Genomic DNA, 18,402 nt, shown 5'->3' on the forward strand with positions numbered 1-18,402 from the left:
TATAAAATGTATACTCATCCATTTTGCTTTTTATACTATATTGATTTTCCATTTGTATTTACATTAATATTTTTGTGGGAATAGGGGACTAGTGCTTAATGTCTAAGAATTATCCATATTAGATTATACAAGACACAAAAATTCAAGAAACTTAACATCAGTAAAAGAAAGAGACCAGTACCATCATATTTCTGTGAAATGATAGAAGTGTATAAAAAGTATTCAGTAGATTTGGGAAAGTGTAATATGTTGACCTATGAGAAGAATTTTTGTACAGAATAATATATATAAAGCATACACTTCACCCTAAATGGAATCAGTATGAAATATATTTGCTTTGCACACATATAACTATTAGCTTTAGCAATGAAATGCTTAAAATTAAAAAAAATTTATTTGGTAAATTAAATATATATTAAATGTTGCTAAACATACTTCTCTTGCATACTTTATCCTAGAGTATCAGAGCCCATTAATCTTTTTTAACATCTGAGGGGCCTTTGATTATTTTGGTCGAGCCTTAAAGTACCAGCTTTAGGAAAGACATTTCAAGTATATTCTATTTAGTGCTTTTCAGCCTAAACTTAATGTTTGACTTGCAGGTGGTGTTCATTAAATCATATGTTCTAGCACCTATTTTGGATGACTTTTACGTTACTATACCATGTTCTCCTTAACCCAAGTCTACACTGCCTGGTTCTCTCAACTTAAAAGCAAAACCTCAAGTTTAACTTTGTGAAATCAGAGAGCAGTTTGATATCATACTGACCCTACATCCCTCTCCCCCTTCCCCCCTCCTCCTGCTTCGCTACCCACCCCCCGCCCCACACACAGACTCCTGGAACCATTACCTTAGAGATATGAAGAAAGTGAAATTTAGAGAAGTTCAGGAAACTTGCCAAAGATTACTGAGATTATTCATTCTTGAGCCAAGATTAAAATTCACTTTTTTTGCCTAGAATCAAATAGAAATATTTACCATAAACATTACTTTAATTCCAGCCTTAAACATTTTGTAGCACAAGAAAAGAATACAGATATAAATAAATGTTTCAAGGTTTAGTTTTGGGTAACAGGAAATGTTTCCTGGTGGAAAAAGATTAGGTTTGGAATCAGACAGATAGGAATCCAAGTCTTAGCTCCACCCCTTACTATCTGCATGACCCAGTGGTGATTATTTAACTCAAAACGGAAAACGGTAATGGCTATTTCTCACAGTTCTGATGAGAATTAGAAATTTGAAATACTTCATGTAAAGTGAACGCCTAGTGTATTTACATTTGATTTCGTGTTGTTGTTATTATTATCATTATCATCATTCATTCATTTCAGAACCAACTATGCTAATTTGATCAATGTCTAAAGATTGACATTTGCATCATGATTCTAAGTTGTCGTGATTAGATTTCAAATACACTGATGCAGGCCACAGGAGGCAAACTTGCTGAATTCTGGTGATGAAATCTCAAAGGCAAGGCATCCCAAATATCTGCATAATGGTCAGGAGGATTGTGAATGATGAGAGGTTGGATGGAGCCAGGAAGCTTGTCTGTGACCTCAGACATGTGGAGAAGTTAGGAGAGTGGAAACTGACCAGGCTTCTAAGACTACAGTGAAGTCTAAATACATATAATCTAAACATGTTGTTAATCATTGATACAATGTAGTTTCATTCTGAATACAGAGAAAGAAAAAGAAAAATCATGATAAAAGAGGATGATCAGAGATGATCTCAAGGAAGAATAAACAGGTTCCCTTAAGGATAATCTAGGGAGTATGTGTTCAGAAGAAACAGGTCATTTCAATGCAACATTATGAGAAAAAAAGCAAAACATCTCCTGCCCTAAGTCACATTTCTTTTAATAAAGATGAGGTAAAGCAGATCATTTGTTTTAACCACACTTAAGGAAAAGACTGCCACCTGGTGAATATTTGAGGCCTTTTAAAATACATTAGTATTAGTTTAAACATCTGGCATGAACTCAGAAATAATAGTCATCCACTTTATATTATTTTCCTTTAATTTCATTAGATTACAGTTTCGCACACCACCATATTAGCAGAGGTTTTGTAAGGCACCGTAAACATCACGAGTTTCCATGAAATTTATCCATTTTTACCTGGTACAAATGCATCTTTTACAGGTCACCTAATTCAGATGAAATGTTACCAAGAAAAAGTAAACAAAAATTTATGAACCACCATGATATTTTTCTTTGGATTTCTTCTTTACTTAATTCTATAGCAAAATGACAAAAATAATATCTTGGGATCACTATAATGCTGATACATTCCATTCTTTACAAATCTGATCCAAAAATTTAAGAGGCAGGGAAAGTCATTTTTCATTCTATAACTAGTGCTGTAGTCAGAGTCTGTTTTGATTTTCCCTGGGACTTAGCTTTTTCTGAATATTTTATCTGAGGCATGAGAGATAAGGAATTAATCCCCAAAGTTTTCTTCTTCTAGTAGCGTGTTGCCACTCCACCTATCCTGGTAAATATTTTTGACACACTAAAGTGGAGGTTAAGAAGTCTCTTAGCTGGTTGCTACACAACTTGTAAATTGCTGAAGTCTTTCATTGTTGTAGCTCAAGATTCAAGTTCACAGCTAAAGAAACTCAATGGAGGAAAGAAAAAAAAACATGATTCTTTCCCTTCACATGTGTATTTCTCAGCCCCCAGTCAAAAATCTAGGTAATATTTTCCTTATCTGTGGACGGAGGAAAGCCATTATTCCATTCAGAGGACTAAGTGCCTATCACTTTACTTTTGCCGAGAAAGTCCAGCTATGGGGCTGACATGACTTAGCACCTGTCTTTTTTCATTAGTTTCACACTGTCATATCCTCGAATTTTTCCAAGCATTAGTTCAGTTATTTTTATGCAATCTCAGAAGATAAGTTTTGTGAAACAAGTTATTTCCGTAGTCCTCCTTAGTTTCAGAGCTACGTTTTTATCCTGAAAGACTGTTTTTGTGTCCTTGCCTTTCTTTGATACTTACCAACATAACACACTGTGTTACAGTGATGGATCATACTATTATCCTCATTTGCATTAACTTCCTAATTCTTCTTTTTCTTCTTTTTTTTAAATTTTTATTTTATATTGGAGTATAGTTGGTTAACAGTGTTGTGTTAGTTTCAGGTGTATAGCAAAGTGATTCAGTTATACAAATCTATTCTTTTTCAAATTCTTTTCCCATTTAGGTTATTACAGAATATTGAGTAGAGGTCCCTGTGCTACACAGTACGTCCTTGTTGGTTATCTATTTTAAATATAGCAGTGTGTACAAGTCAATCCCAAACTCCCAATCTATCCCTCCCCCCTCCTTCCCCCCACCCCCCGGTATTCATTAAGTAAGTTCTCTAAGTCTGTGAGTCTGTTTCTGTTTTGTAAGTGAGTTCATTTGTATCATTTTTTTAAGATTCTGCATATAAGCGGTATCATATGATATTTGTCTTCCTCTGTCTGACTTACTTCACTTAATATGATTATCGCCAAGTCCATCCATGTTGCTGCAAATGGCATTATTTCATTCTTCTTAATGAAGCCTTTTTACCTTTAATTTTTCCCTCATGTGATTACTAATATATAAATGTAAAAACTTTAATTAGCCGTGGTTGTTGTATTTTGGGTCTTTAAGAAACAAAATCTTTTTCACCCTGTTATACTGTGATGGTCTTTGTAGTTCATTTTCTTCTCAAACTTATGAATGCCAGCCTATTCCTTAGGCAGATTTTACTCTTCACACCAAATAACATGTTAGTCCTCTTTTCTTCTCCTGGCTACATAATACTACACACATTCTAGGTGTTAAGTAACAGTTTGCTGAATAGATGGATGAACATGACAGATTAAAAACCCCCATCATCACTCATGAAAATAAAGCAGGCAAGGAACAATCTGGAAAGATAAAATCAAACGTCAAGGTAGCACTTCTGATTTAGATCATACTCAGAATGAAAACAAAATTATTAATACCTCCATTATAAACTGTTCTGGGAATATATGGTTCTTGAAGTTGGGTCTCTATTTCACCACGATGCTGTGTTATGATGGTAAGTGAAGTATTGCGTTCTGAGAAGCCTCACCTCATCTTAAAAAGTTAAAGTTCCACGTGGAGCATGCAGACTTCCTTGAAGTAACTGCAGTATTTCCACAAAAGCCTGCAACTGGTAAAAAAATATAAAGCACGCTGCCAATTTTGTAGATATTGAGAGAGAGAGAGAGAAAGAGAAAGCATGTATATCTGGGTGAGAGAAAGACAATGTATATCTCTGGGTAGTGGGATTTACGGGGAATTTTGCTTTTCCTTTTGTACTTTTGATATTTTAAAAATCTTTAGGCAATAAGGGTATATAACTTTTGTAATAGGAAAAAGTCAATGCTTGTCTTAAAGATTGTAATGTGGGGCCTCCCTGGTGGCGCAGTGGTTGAGAGTACGCCTGCCGATGCAGGGGACACGGGTTCGTGCCCCAGTCTGGGAAGATCCCACAGGCCGCGGAGTGGCTGGGCCCGTGAGCCATGGCCGCTGAGCCTGCGCGTCCGGAGCCTGTGCTCCGCCGCAACGGGAGAGGCCACAACAGTGAGAGGCCCGCGTACCGCAAAAAAAAAAAAAAAAAAAAGATCGTAATGCACCTGCACATCACAACAGGAAAAGGCAGTGAACGAGAAAGAAGTTATTAAATCTATGGGCAGGTTAGGCATAAATACAGAGTTGTTACCATTATAGTAATTAATGAAAGGGATATAAAATTTAGGAATCTTATACCCATTCAATAGGCCCATTCTTTTAGGGTTCATAAATGAAATCTAAAATTTTATTTAGTATTCTTAAATTTGATTTCCCATTATTAATAGAAATAAAAGCCACAATTGTAATAATTGTCTGTGTTTTCATTTTTAATATCATAAAAGTAAAGGGTACTTTCTCCTCCTTACATTTATAAATCACTCCAACTCTGTCAAAGTTCTTTCATCCTATTAAGGTGGCTTGATTCTGTGGGTAAACAGGCAATGCTGTTATCGCTAAAAGTGAAGCTGGTGAATGAGGTGCTGGAGGCCACACTGATAGTCAGTGGATGAGCCAAGGTCACCTGACAACTCAGCTTTATCTCCTCTGCTCCTTTCAAGGTAACCGATCCAACCTCACACCCACTTCATAATAGCCAGATATTCAGAATACTACCCAGCACAGCCTTACTAACTTGTAGCCTCTAATATCTTCTTAGCCTCAACTGCTAGTTCCATATTTTCAATTTGCATCTCCTCATTCACGGCCTTTGGGATCAGCATGTTTTTCCATTAGGATACACTATCGATGTAATTCTGCTGCATGTCTCACTGCCAGAAAAGCATCCATATGAAATTCTTCTTATATCTTCTCTGTTTAATAGGTGCTGTGACAGATAAAAGCTCTTAGAGTGAGTTTTCCACTTGAAGTCTAGATGTTTTAAAGAAATTGAAGTACTAACAACAACATGCAATGGAATTTTGCTGTACTGGATTGATGAGACCTTGTTCCTATACTTCCACATTCCCCATATTTTGAGTGTTCTTCAATCAGAGTGCATTAAGATGTGAGGATTCATGTCTTTTGTCCCTATATTCCTGCCACACATGCTCCATTCAATTTGGCAGACAAAATCTAGTGCTATATTTCCTATCGTCCTAAGAGTCTCAGGGCACTTGAAAATTACAGGCAAGCTTGATAATATTTGTTTAAATTTAACATAAGATAAGATCTCTTACTCCATGGAGCCTTGATTGGAACCTCAAGTCACAGGACTTGACATAATTATATCAACTTTTATTCATTCATGTAAATCTACATTAATCATGTGCAGCACAGTTTAAACAAATCTATGAAGAAAAATATAAAACAGAAAAAATGAAGGTTTACCTTGGTGTGATTTTTAACCTCTGAAAGATCTGTTTTATTTCAAAATTATCTCTATAATAATTTAACAGTGTGTGTTCCTTTGTGTGTTTAAAATAAAATCATAAAATCAAAAATTGAGAAAGGAATTCATAAAACATAAGACAAAAATTAATAAAAATAATTCTATTTAATGCTGACTGATAAATCAACAAAGGACAATAAGGCAATTATGCAATCTTCTGAATTTTATGCCTCATCTATATAGTGAAACTAGCACCCTTTATTTTTGTTGGAACTAAATCCTTTTGGAAAAGCAACTTAGCGATGTTTAGCAAAAGCAAAACCAAAGAAAAGGGTATTCATATTTAACCACTCTTTCATGTATTCAAAATGGAGGTGATTAAGTAAATTACAGTGTATTTTTAATTGAAATATTGCACAATCATCACAATAATATTTTAAAGTTTTAAAATCTATCATGGGATAAATAAATATCAAATAACAACTGAATTCCATATGGATTAAATAAATAGCATTATAATTAATTTAAATATGATGCAAATACTAAATCTCTTTAGCAAGGGTTAGGGGTTTTCATGTGGACAAGACTGTCTCAGCTTAAAAGTAAAGCAGATATTTAGCTTATACAAAACCCTATACACATGGCTTTCATTCTCAAAGATTGGTGACCTATTTTCATGAATGAATGTCTGGGCTACACAGAGCAATATTAGGGGAAAGAAAGACTGATAAATTTGTTGAGGTGAAAATAACATTAACAATCTTCATAATAAAAATTTGCATAAAACCTAAAACATGGAAAATATTTGAAATAAATATGATTGATTAAAAAAAGGTAAATAAATATATTTTTAAATAACAATGAAGAAAAGCAGGTGAGATCTACCATTCAAGGAACATATTATTCCAATCTTTCACAAACATTTCTAATTTTATGAAACTGATACAGCCTTGGCATCAAAATCAGAAGAGGACAGTGTGAGAAAGGAAAATTATGGTCCATCAAAAATTCAATGCAAAATCTAAAGCAATTATTAGAAAAATCTATTAATGTAATTCGCTACTTTGACAGGTAAAGGAGAAGGAAATGCATGATTATCTCACTAGACACCAAAAAAATAAAGCGTTTGATAAAATGTTTATCCTTGCATGTTAAGAAAAAAAACAAACAAACAACTAAGCAAACCAAGAAGGAAATAGACAAAAAACTTTCCTTAACTTGATTGAGTCTACCCAAAGCCTACATCTTATATTATTCTGAATAGTGAAATATTAAAAACATTCATGTTACTCTCAATAACAAAATAAAGATTCTCAATATTGATCTTCCATACAACACTCTACTGGAGGTTCTATTTTGAATAACCAAAAAAGAAGTAAAAATAAAAGATATAAAGACTAGAAGAAATGAAAAACATATTCAGCTAATTTGTCTACATAAAACCAAAATGTAATCTACATAGTATTATAAATAATTAGAAAGTTTATGCAAGTCATGGCATGAACCATTAATCTAGAAAACTATCCTTCCATTAAATTGGCCAAATACTCTAATTATACTCATGCTTCAGGGTCTTCGCACTTGCTGCTCTCTCTTCCAGGAATGCTCTGCCCTTAGATGTAAGCTTAGCTTGCTCTCTAAATTTCCTCAGCCTTCTATTCGAATGTCTTCATAGTAGTAAGACTTCCCTGTCACCCTACATAGGGCAGTAGCCTCTTCTTGCCTCTGACACACTTTATTTCCTCTTACTCCACTGTACTTTTCTCCATGGCCTTTACTGTTTGAGATTTCTTCATTCATTGATTTATGCATCCACTTGTTCATTCATGTTGTGTCTTTCCCTCCCCCCTCTTTCTAGAATGCAATTAGAATAAAGGTGAGGATTTTGTCTGTTCTGTTCACTGCTGTATTCCCCAAACTTTGAAGAGTGACTGGAATAAAATGGGTGCCCCAAAGTATTACTGAATAGCTGGAGGCTGGAAGAATAAATATTGACACATATAGACTATCATTAACATGAAAACAGCCAACCTTCAGGGAGTACATATATGCCGAATGAGAAGAACACTGGGCTTAAGTTTGATCCCTAAAGAAACAGTGTTCAAGGGATGAATAGGAGAAGGGTCCCCAGTGAGTGAGACTGAGAAAAAGCAACCAGAGAAAATGATGATGATACTGATGAAGATAATTATAGTAATTACACTAGATTTTGTTTTATCAAACATTATGTACTGATACAAAACACTTTCATATTAATTATTATTCTGTATTTCTTTTTGAATCCTTAAAAAAACCCTATGAGGTAAAGACTACAATAATCTCCATTTTATAGATGAGAAAATTGAAGTTTAGGGGGTTAAATAATGTTTCCAAAGCTACAAACCATTAGTGGGACAGCCAGGATTTGAGTCAATACACTACCCAGTTATGGAAGTCAAAGGACTGGTGACTTTCAAAAAAAAGGGACCGTGATAAACACTGTCAAGTGAAACTAAGATTAGAATCTCTGATCAGAATTTGTGTAATTCTTATACAATTAAGTATACACTTGGCCCGTTGAGCTACGTTCTCTACCAATAAAAGATTTCACTTGGATATCATTTAATAGATTTTCCTTCAATGTAACAGATATAAAGAGAGAGAGAGTTTTAAAAATAAAAGTGATGTCTGTGAACTAAACAATCTGGGAGTCAGTGATAGCAATCCTCTCATTATTTTAGTGATTAAACCTAGCCAAAGCTGGTGGTGATTTAAAGTTGCTATTTGTTTGATGTCGCCCTAGGAGTCGAAATAGATTTCTCCAGTTCTTTATCCAAGATGCAAATGATATTTAATAGCTATTATTTATGGTATATCTATAGCAGTATACAACAGAGTCTATGCCATTTTAGGAGATACACAGTTTAAATTTTCAGTCATGAAAAGTACATGTTCCAAGCTTTGACATCTACACTGACGAAACTGGCCCACCAGGAAATAATTGTCCTACTTTTCAGATGAATCAAGCACTGTAATTGGGGCTGTGTTTATGTGAGGAGAAACAAATCAATCTGGCAAAACTGAACAAGACTGTTTTATGCTTTCTCCTAACAATCTCTGGCTTGTCACATAACACTAGTCCCTTCCTGTTATTTAGTGATTTGTAGATACCACATGCTTTCATGTTGCCCTGCAACATGAAATCTTCACTGCAGCCCTGTGTGTATTAACTTTGAGAAGCCTTTGATATATATTTCTCCAGTTCTTATTCCACAAGGAGAAATATCTTGAATGAATGTCCAGATTTCAAAATGGTAAACTGGAAATGTGGAGAAGTTAACTGGCTTTGTCATTCTCACACAACTGAAAATGGTTGAGGCAGGATGGAATGCTCACTCCTGATGCCTGAGCTATTTCCAGGACCTCACAGCTGCCTTACTTACAAGACATATAGTTTATTGATGAAGAATTTATACCCAGGAGTCAAGCTGCATGGATTTCTGTGTGACCATGGGCAAACTATTGCAATTCTCTAAGGCCTATTCTATTTGTCAAAAGAGGATTACAGTAACACCTATTTCCAAAAATGATTTTGAAGATTAAGATGTGGCATGAAAAGCTCCTAGCACGGGGCATGGCACATGATAAGTGCTTCATACGTCTTAGTTGTTACTTGTGTCACTGTAATCAGACTCCAGGCATATTTGTATTAACAGTGTCACTGAGTTGAAATGATTTTTGCCAGATCCTTGTTCATTTGGTTCAAGTGTGCTTCATAGTTCTAAAATAAATCTGTTACCCAAGTTATTGTAGAAGTATATTCACTATGTGTGTCCGACACCTATTTAAATCAATACAAACTATATCTATTTGCTGGTATTTTTAATTCAAAGTAGACTTGAAATAGGCTTACCATAAAAATATATAATCAATGCAATTTAAAATGAATATTAACTTTAAGAGAGTAGAAATAGTTATTAATGTTACATTATTTATATTTATATACTGGATGTATCACTGACCAAAGCTTGAGTAAAGTTATTATAAATAGTTTGTATGAGCGCACTTAAAGGAGATAAGAGAATCATCAATTGTATAATCTGCACTCTCATTCTTCACTTTTCCCACAAACTCGTCTTTTTATTTTATTTTAGTTTTTTTACAAACTCCTCTTTTAAAAAATTGATATTTATCTCTTCTTGTAAAAAGCTAATAACAGCACCTTCCCTTTCTCCTGCCTCCATTTAAAGAAAAAAATGCCAGGTTAATAACAGTTCAGTTTTACTAAAGGGCATCATAGAAATCATAAGGTTTGAGTTGGGTCTTGAAGGTTTGGTAGAATTTGATAAGTGGGAGGGAATAGGCAGAAGTCAACAAGAAAACTATGAATGGAAAGTTTGACACTGAAATGATTGGGCCATGGGATGCCTGTCAGGGTGGAGTACAATTTAGATTTGAATACACAAGGTGGGACATGATTATAGAGGTCTTTGTGTATCCAATAAAGTAGTTAAGATATAATTAGGTAATACCAAGCAGAGTCTCTGATATAAAGTTAACTAATGTTTAAAGAACCTAAAATAAGGAGCCTTTATGTAAATAACTATGCCACAACTCTCCAACAGGGCAAAATGAGACCTCAGGGGCAACCCTCCAAATTGATACATACAGCATGCATTCAAGTTCAAATACTCAATAGCATCATAATATTTCATGTAGAGATATTCCACAATTTGTTCAACCTTTCTCTTTCGAAAAACATTCAGGCGATACCCAAGTTTCTATCATGACAAACAATGATGATATAAATACATAGTCTCAAGGTGCCTGATTTTCTGTAGGGAGGGTTCCCTAACTAAGACTATGGTGCTTAGAATTTATGTAAGTGCCAGAAACATTCCAGCAAGGCTGTTATAATTTGCATTCCTCTTGCTTTTGATGAATGTGGAGGCATCAGCTCCTTAAATTTGGCAAAATAATTGTAGTTCATTATTATTTTATATTTTCTTTCCCTGTCTATTAATGAGAAAGATCATTCATGTTTCTGACCTTTTTTTCTTCCAGTTTTATTGAGATAAAATTGACATACAGCACTGTATACATTTATGATAACGTTTAGCATAATTATTTGACTTACATAATCGTGAAATGATGATCACAGTCCATCATCTCATACAGACACAAAATAAAAGAAGAAAATATTGTTCCTTGCGATGACGGTTCTTAGGATTTGCTCTCTTAACAACTTTCATATATAACATGCAACAGTGACAATTATATTAATCATATTGTACATTACATCGCTAGTACTTATTTATCTTGTAACTGGAAGGTTGTACCTTTTGACTGCCTTAATCTATTTCCCCCTCCCTCTAACCCCTACCTCTGGTAACAATAAATCTGATCTCTTTTTCCATAGGTTTGTTGTTGGGTTTTGTTTGTTTGTTTGTTTAAGTATAGACCTACAACCTTATGTTAGTTCTTGGTTCACAACATAGTGACGGATGTTTCTAACATTATAAACTGATGACCATGATAAGTCTAGTTACCATCTGTCACCGTACAAAGCTACTACATTATTATTGACTGTATCCCCATGCTGTGCATTTCATCCCCGTGATTCATTTATTTCTTAACGTATATTATATTTGTGCCTCTCAATTTCCCTCACCAATTTCACTCAGCCCTGACCCTCTCGCCTCTGGCGAACCACTTGTTCATACTTTTGGTATCTGTGACTCTGTTTCTGTTTTGTTATGTTTGTTCATTCGTTTTGTTTTGATTTTCTTCTGTGAAAATCTTGGGTCATTCTACTTGAGAACTGTAAAACCAAATATGTAGTTTTCCATATTCTGTGTTTCCAATCTTGCTTTAAGAGTTCTCCCCAACCCTTGGGCTATAGAACTATTTTTTAAAATTGTTTTTCTGAACTTGTGTTGCTTTCTGTTTTTACATTTAAATATTTACTCCATCTCAAATTTATTGTTATGAAATGAGATATGCACTAAGTTTGTTTGTTTGGGGTAGAAAATTGTTTCAATAAATGAACCACTATTTCCAATTGAACAGAAATTTTTTTTCACATATCAAGTTCCCATATAAAATAAGAAGTAATTCTGGGGACTTCCCTGGTGGCACAGTGGTTAAGAATCTGCCTGCCAATACAGGGGACATGGGTTCGAGCCCTGGTCGGGGAAGATCCCACATGCTGCGGAGCAACTAAGCCTGTGCACCATAACTACTGAGCCTGTGCTCCACAACAAGAGAAGCCACCACAGTGAGAAGCCCGCGCACCAAAACGAAGAGTAGTCCCCGCTCGCTGTAACTAGAGAAAGCCCACGTGCAGCAACGAAGACCCAAAGCAGCCAAAAATAAATAAATAAATAAATTTTTTTTAAAAAAAGAAGTAGTAATTCTGGTCAAAATTCTGTTCAACTGATCCCGTATTTCTTGCTATATTTTCTTGGATCATAGCCTTCATATCATAATTTTTGAAACACTTGGTTATGTATTCCTCCATATTAACTAATACAATAGTTTTATAAAGTTATAAACAAAACAACGTAAGTAAAAAAGATTCTGAATAAAATGCACATATTTATTTTGAGACAATCGACATAATTAAGATATTAGGTCTTCCTAATATCAGGTCTTCCTAATTCAGAACATAATATTGTATTTTCCCCATGTTTTGGATTTTTGTAAACGTTCATGTATGAGTATATATGTATGTGTGTATATGCATATTTATGAAAATTTCAAGTTCTAAATAACTGATGTTAAATTGTTCTAAATATAACTCTAAGTTGAAACTCCCTTATGTTGGTTTGAATTAGAAGGTAGTCTGGGTGATTGAGAGAGGTAAATTTGATATTCATAATCCTGAGTTTCAAAAAATGTAGGTTTCAATACATTATATAAAAACAAAGTTAAAAAGCGAGATGAAACTGAAGATATTAACAAATTTTTATTGAAGTACTTGAAAAAAAATTCTCATAAATTTTCACTTACTGTGCTATCAACTGGAGTATAAAAATAGTTTTTGAGTCATAGAAATTTCATAACCTCTTTCATATAACAGAAATATTAAGGGACTTTCACAAGATAATATAACTAATTGAGAACAGCCAGATTAGAATATGGATCTGTTTAGTCTTAATAATTTAGGATACATCAAATAATATTATATAAGTAAATTTCTTTTACTCAGTTTATACAACCCAGTTTAATAAATGCTGAATGCAAGGGAATGAATTCTTTTAAATTGGTTGAATGTCACTCCAGGATGAATTTCTCTTCTAGAAATGTATACTTCAGGATTAATAGTTCAAAAATGTATATGTTAGTCACAAAGAGACATTTCTATATTTGGGTAAGATGTCACATATGCCTCAGACTGGTGCCGAGTGATTTCAAGGTAAAGCATTTGGTTGAATTTGAGAAAAGCTAGCAGTTTATGGGTTAATAGTTAATCACTTAAACTGATTAATGGGTGTTAATTAGCTTATGTGTAGGTCAGTCATTGTGAATGCTGTGTGACATGAAAATGATTCAGTTAATAATGTAACTACTGTTATGATAAGGCTGAGAAAAAGACGTTGAACAAATACTCATTCATAAATCTTAGACAGAAGAAAAGCCAGAGCAAACTTCCAGCTACGCAACATAAGAAACAGGGACATGAATTTGGTTTCCAGATCCTCTTTTAACTGCTTCTACTTAGTTGTAGATTACTGGGTCAACTGTATAATTCAATCAGTTGGAATCTGTTAAACGGTGGAGTGTGTTGTTTGTTTACGAGTAATGTTGAGTATACATTTTCATGCATGTATGTTTGCCTGGGAGTAGTGTTTTTATGTCTGTAGAGTTTACTTCAGCTAAAATAAGTCAAGCATAGTGTGATTTTTATCTACAGGGTTATCCTCATGATCTTTATATCTATCCTTAAATATGCCAAATGGCAAATTTGAAAAATTTGGAAAAATACAATATTTCTATCAAAACTATTTTTAGGTAATAGCTACCAAGCACTTCTAGTGACCTATTTATTTTAATGCTAGAAAAATATGCTTTTCGAGCTTCCCTGCTGGTGCAGTGGTTGAGAGTCCGCCTGCCGATGCAGGGGATACGGGTTCGTGCCCCGGTCCGGGAAGATCGCACGTGCCGTGGAGCGGGCCCGTGAGCCATGGCCGCTGAGCCTCCGCGTCCGGAGCCTGTGCTCCGCAACGGGAGAGGCCACAGCAGTGAGAGGCCCGCGTACCGCAAAAAAAAAAAAAGAAAAAAGAAAAATATGCTTTTCACTTGTAACGCTGGCACCACAGAAGGAAAGAGGGAGAGTTGCATATTGAAGATATTGAATAAAGCGAAGCACGGGATGGAGACAGAAAATAGACTGGTGAATGAAGCATGAAAAAGAGGGAGCAAGCCCATTTTCTGCATTTCCTAAATGCTTCTGAGATCAAATGCCTTATATTTTAGACTTCTTTAAATTTCTGAGTATTTAGTAGATAGCAAAGTGGCTACTCAACAGATAAATTTCTCAGCTGCGGGAGCTCAGCACAGCAGTCTCTCAGCTTGCTGCCCTCTTCCTGTCTTCAATGTCACCATCTTCCAAGGCAAGAGGTCGTGTGGGTGGCACTCTCATCTTTCCAATGAAGTCAGTAAGAAGTGGCCTTTTATCAGTTGTTATTCATAGCCAGCTAACAGACCGAAGAGAGGGGAAAGGTCATTGGCCCTTATTTGATTCAGGACTTCTCTGAAAGTCCCCTTTCAGGGCAAGATTTTGCCATTAGCACATGGCCATTCTGTAACGGAACTCTGAATTGTTTAGTTCTGTTGACCAGCTTTCCCTCCCAGAAAAGTAGACATTAAAGAAAGTGAAATCTGAACTGGAAGGTATCTCCGGGCATCTGGACTAGACCTCTCTTATTTTCTGATCTCTTTGCTTCGAATTGTTCTATTCCATGCTTGTTCTCTCTCACACCCCCAGCATCGCTTGATGGGTCATATGCACAGCCTCTCCTTTTCCTTTGCTACAACCCTAATTCAGACTGCACTCATTACCAGGCTCCGTTATCTGCCTCTACCCATCTGCCTCTTAATTCAAGAATCAAAATATGCTAGCGTGATGTTAATACTTCGGAATTATTCCATTACTCTACTGGTTCAATTCTTGTATGATTCCACCAATGTCTACAAAATAATGCGATTCAAAACCTTCCCTCATTTTGCCCTGATCTACACTGAGGCATTTTATGATTATTTATCTCTATATGATTTATCCCATACTCTAAAGAAAGTATTTGCTATGAATCCATCTTTTTTATTTTCTTCTTGTTGTCATTTTTCCGTAACTTTTCTACATTGTTAGTTCCAACCAATCTTAAGTTTAAATTCCTCCTAAAATCCTTTTCTAATTCTACCAAGTAAAAATAACGTCTTCTCTAAATTCATTTCCCTTTTGCTTTATTCATATTCTCCTTAGGGAATTTACTAATTTTTTATGCTAAAACCATTTGCATAGTATTATACTGTGTGTGTGTGTATGCAGGTGTGTGGGCTTGTGTGCACACGCACCATATTTTTAGGACTAAGGAGAATAATTATGATTATCCTCAGAGAAGTATAAAAGGCCTTAGACAAATTCAATACCCAGCCCTGATAATAAATAATGAATAATCCAATTCAAAATGATTGCTTAACAAGTTGAGTGGTGTAAATAAATAGATGGATAGATAGATTGATAGATAAATAACTGGGAATACCAAGTATAATTTGTGGTGGGCATGAAAATTGGTATCACTGCTTCAGAAAATTGTTTGACCCAGAAATTCCATTGCTAGATACAAGACCAACAGACATGGACAAAAATGTGCATAGGGGCAATATTCTGAATAGCCACAGACTGGAAACCACAGAAATATCATCAAAAATAGAATAGAATAGAAAAATAAATTGTGCTATATTCATAAACTGGAATATTATGCAGAATTGAAGTAACAAAAACGATTGCTACTAACAATATGAATATATTTCAAAGAGCTAATGTGGAATGGAGAAAGCTAGACATAAAAAGTACATACTTTAATTTGTTTATATAAAGTTAAAAAGTATGTGAAAGTAATCTGTGGTGACAGCAATTAGATTTGTGATTACAAAATGGAATGACTGGGAGGTGACAAGAGGGAGGTCCCTGGGGTGCAGGCACTCTTCTAGATTTATTTTTTATAAATTTATTTATTTTATTTTTGGCTGCATTGGGTCTACGTTGCTGCACGTGGGCTTTCTCTAGTTGCAGCAAGCGGGGGCTACCCTTTGTTGCGGTGCATGGGCTTCTTATTGCGATGGCTTCTCTTGTTGTGGACCACTGGCTCTAGGCACGCAGGCTTCAGTAGTTGTGGCATGTGGGCTGAGTAGTTGTGGTGCACGGGCTCAGTTGCTCTGGAGCATGTGGGATCTTCCCAGACCAGAGCTCAAACCCATGTCCCCTGCATTGGCATGCAGATTCTTAACCACTGCGCTACCAGGGAAGTCCTCATCTAGATTTTTGTCTGTGTCTTGTCACACAGGTGTGTTCACGTTTTAAAAAAGGTTTCAAGATGTACACTGATCTCTGTGCATTTTACTGTATGTATGTATGCTATACCTCAATAACAAGTTCAAAATGAATAATTATTGCAATGAATCAAAATATATTGAATAAAATAAAGGAAGAATCCATGGGTTCATTATTAATACTCAATAATTAAGAGGAGAAGAGAGCAAAGTTGTACATACAGAAGAATGCCAATTACTAAACTTAGAAGTGATGGAAGAACAAGAAAACCCCCAATTTTCCGACTCCATGTAATACTTGATTCAGGTGTGTAATTAGCACTCAATAACAGGCAATTGTTTAAGTGGTTTTATTTTACTGTTATTTTTCAATGCAATGCTTACTTGCCCTCTGGGACCTGGATAAGCAATCACGTGTGCCTGCTGGGCTGACCTGTCAGAGTCCCAGCAGACTGCTGTCTGTTAAGTATATACAGTTTATGTGTTTTGTTTGAATATAACTGGTGAAAGTGATGGGGTTTTTTAAAAAGCAGTAGTGATTTGGGGTTTTTTTGAGTTTTGTTTTGCTATTTCATTCCATTCTTGACCAAAGCTTCCTTTAAGTCGTTTATTATGGAAAATTGTCACACTAACTTAAAGGAAGGGGTGGAGGAAATACATAAATTGTCTTCTAAAAAATTAAATAAAATACTGAATATCTTAAAAATATGTATATATATATAGTGTGTGTGTGTCTTATGAAATAAATGGATATTCAAAATGGCCAGATGAATTAAAAGCATTTGAGTTTAATTATTCTCATATAAAGATAACACCTCTACTTAAAAGTAGTGCTACTGAAGTTTCCTATGACTTTCGTTTTTCTCTACATAGTTGTTTCTTTTGATCCTTCTGTGGTTTTAATCATATTTGACCAGCAGCATATTTTAATGTGACGTGTCATCACTTTTTCTGCCATGCCTGTTTAACTTGTCCTTAGGTAGCATTTATTTTCACAGAGGCCTCTATGCTTTGCACCAGCAGGAAGAAATACTAAACCAAAAATTGTAAAGCAGCAGGGTGTAGTGCAGTACGTACAGGCCTGGGTGTCAGACAGATGGACCTAGGTTCAAACAGCAGGCTTCCCACTTACTCACCGAGAGACCATGTCTCTAAAGTGTGAATAATGAATAGTGAGGGTGGATGTGCTTTAGGCCTACTAAATAGTGCCTATTAAATTATTTTTGTCATTACCATTCCTAGAGTATAACCCAAAGGAAATTGTTCATAAGCGCATTGGTGACCTGATTCATTGGGAAGCATTTCTTTCTTATTTTTTTCTTTTTTAATAGCTTTATTGCGATATAGTTCACATACCATGACATTCACCCACTGAAAGTATACTATTCGGTGATTTTTAGTATATTCACAGGGTTGTGAAACCATAACTACAATATTAGAACATTTTTATCACCCTCAAAAGAAACTTTGTGTCCTTTAGCAGTCACCTCCCATCCCTTCCATTACCCCCGAGCCTAGGCAATCACTACTTTCTCCGTATACAGATTTGCCTATTTTGCATATTTTATAAAAATGGAATCATACAATATGTGATCTTTCGTGACTGGCTTCTTTCACTTAGCATAATGTTTTTAAGGTTCTTCCACAGGAAGCATTTATTTCTAATAACAGCGATGTTAGAATGGGGCACCTCTTGTCATCTGGAAAATATACCATAAAGGAATGGATGAAAACAGAAAGCAGAGGGGCTAGGACTCTTGCGTTCCCCTGCCACCTGTAATCGCAGGGTGGATCTTAGGACTGCAGAAGATAAAACACAAACAAACAAGCAAGAACCTGACTGAAGAATTTAAAACCTTCTATTGCAGAGGAAGATCTTGGGTTTAAAACAAATCATTAACTATTTTGTAGCATCTTTCTTATTATTTATGGAGCCCATATCACTGGGGAAGAAAAGCAAAGATT

General features: G+C 35.2%; 1 protein-coding gene and 1 long non-coding RNA gene across 3 annotated transcripts in view; one reads left to right on the forward strand and one right to left on the reverse strand.

Annotated features, from left to right (window-relative positions):
• The window catches only part of TRPC4 (transient receptor potential cation channel subfamily C member 4), a 161,869-nt gene that overhangs the window by 55,412 nt on the left and 88,055 nt on the right, over window positions 1–18,402 (forward strand). The gene's annotated exons all lie outside the window — the stretch shown is intronic.
• Window positions 830–18,402, reverse strand: part of LOC137211155 (uncharacterized) — a 50,027-nt gene continuing 32,454 nt past the window's right edge. Inside the window, exon 4 of the long non-coding RNA XR_010936926.1 lies at window positions 830–955. This is a non-coding gene — a long non-coding RNA (uncharacterized lncRNA). The remainder of the gene's footprint in view (window positions 956–18,402) is intronic.

This window comes from Pseudorca crassidens, chromosome 18, assembly GCF_039906515.1.
Source record: "Pseudorca crassidens isolate mPseCra1 chromosome 18, mPseCra1.hap1, whole genome shotgun sequence".
NCBI lineage: Eukaryota > Metazoa > Chordata > Mammalia > Artiodactyla > Delphinidae > Pseudorca > Pseudorca crassidens.